Source organism: Condylostylus longicornis, unplaced genomic scaffold (assembly GCF_029603195.1).
Source record: "Condylostylus longicornis isolate FDR11 unplaced genomic scaffold, ASM2960319v2 ptg000156l, whole genome shotgun sequence".
Taxonomy (NCBI): Eukaryota; Metazoa; Arthropoda; class Insecta; order Diptera; family Dolichopodidae; genus Condylostylus; species Condylostylus longicornis.
The window spans coordinates 278-2500 of NW_026578124.1; the positions used below are offsets into that span (position 1 = coordinate 278).

At 32.6% G+C, this 2223-nt stretch overlaps 1 non-coding gene across 1 annotated transcript in view; it reads left to right on the top strand.

Annotated features, from left to right (window-relative positions):
* The first annotated feature begins 2193 nt into the window (after nt 1–2193).
* Nucleotides 2194–2223, top strand: part of LOC129615978 (small subunit ribosomal RNA) — a 1989-nt gene continuing 1959 nt past the window's right edge. Inside the window, exon 1 of the ribosomal RNA XR_008697498.1 lies at nt 2194–2223. This exon is cut by the window's right edge and continues 1959 nt beyond it. This is a non-coding gene — a ribosomal RNA (small subunit ribosomal RNA).

Below are 2223 nucleotides of genomic sequence, written 5' to 3' on the forward strand. Positions count from 1 at the left end.
CCACCCGATGAAAAAATTTTTTTCAGCCTGGTTTGATATTTACCAATGGCAATATAAGCCTTATCGGGACATATGTTATGCTCGACAGGCAATAATTACTTTTCATGAATGAAAAGTAACCTGGGTTGGTAAGCATGTTATGCCCACCCGATGAAAAAATTTTTTCAGCCTGGTTTGATATTTATCAAAGGCAAAATAAGCCTGATCGGGACATATGTTATGCTCGACAGGCAATAATTACTTTTCATGAATGAAAAGTAACCTGGGTTGGTAAACATGTTATGCCCACCCGATGAAAGAATTTTTTTCAGCCTGGTTTGATATTTACCAATGGCAATATAAGCCTTATCGGGACATATGTTATGCTCGACAGGCAATAATTACTTTTCATGAATGAAAAGTAACCTGGGTTGGTAAACATGTTATGCCCACCCGATGAAAAAATTTTTTTCAGCCTGGTTTGATATTTACCAATGGCAATATAAGCCTGATCGGGACATATGTTATGCTCGACAGGCAATAATTACTTTTCATGAATGAAAAGTAACCTGGGTTGGTAAACATGTTATGCCCACCCGATGAAAAAAATTTTTTCAGCCTGGTTTGATATTTATCAAAGGCAAAATAAGCCTGATCGGGACATATGTTATGCTCGACAGGCAATAATTACTTTTCATGAATGAAAAGTAACCTGGGTTGGTAAACATGTTATGCCCACCCGATGAAAAAAATTTTTTCAGCCTGGTTTGATATTTATCAAAGGCAAAATAAGCCTGATCGGGACATATGTTATGCTCGACAGGCAATAATTACTTTTCATGAATGAAAAGTAACCTGGGTTGGTAAGCATGTTATGCCCACCCGATGAAAAAATTTTTTTCAGCCTGGTTTGATATTTATCAAAGGCAAAATAAGCCTGATCGGGACATATGTTATGCTCGACAGGCAATAATTACTTTTCATGAATGAAAAGTAACCTGGGTTGGTAAGCATGTTATGCCCACCCGATGAAAAAATTTTTTTCAGCCTGGTTTGATATTTATCAAAGGCAAAGTAAGCCTGATCGGGACATATGTTATGCTCGACAGGCAATAATTACTTTTCATGAATGAAAAGTAACCTAAATTGGTAAACAAATTATGATTTAAGTAATGCTTATTATAATAAATATATCAATACAATACAGGTATTGGATATGGGAAGCATATTTATTGATTATTAAAATTTTATGTGTAAATCTATGTATGACCACTTTTTGATTCAAACGTACATTTTTTAATTACATTTTTTTTCATGAATGAAATTGGGCCTGGTTTGATAAACATGTTATGCTCGCCCGATGAAAAAATTTTTTTTAAAAAAAATTTTTTTTAGCCTGATTTGATATTTATCAAAGGCAAAATAGACCTTAACGAGACATATGTTGTTATGCTCGGCAGGCAATAATTATTTTTCATGAGTGAAAGGTAACCTGGGTTGGTAAGCATGTTATGCCCACCCGATGAAAAAATTTTTTTCAGCCTGGTTTGATATTTATCAAAGGCAAAATAGGCCTGATCGGACATATGTTATGCTCGACAGGCAATAATTACTTTTCATGAGTGATAAGTAACCTGGGTTGGTAAACATGTTATGCCCACCCGATGAAAAAATTTTTTTCAGCCTGGTTTGATATTATCAATGGCAAAATAAACCTGATCGGGACATATGTTATGCTCGACAGGCAATAATTACTTTTCATGAGTGTTAAGTAACCTGGGTTGGTAAACATGTAATGAAAAATAGGTCAAATCGAGACATTATGTTGGTTATGCTCGACAATCAATAATATTTTTATCATAGTAGGTCAACGAGTATATATTTATTATATGCTCATATATTGATATACGTGTACAAAAATGTGGTGGTACGGATAAGCGATATCAGAAGTTGACAAAATATACTATGAAGGTTATAATATAAAAATTATAATTGTGTAAAAATTCATATATCTAATTTAATATTAGGATAAGATTGAATAAATGATTAAATATTAATCATTGGAAGAAAGGTAATGAAATAAAACAAAATTCTATAAGGCTTTAGGTTGGAAGAAAGTATATAGAATTTTATAAATGAATATAAATTTAACAATAATCTATATTTAATAATATGATTATTGATTAAGAGATGACAAATAAGAGAGGTGTCATTATTCTGGTTGATCCTGCCAGTAGTTATATG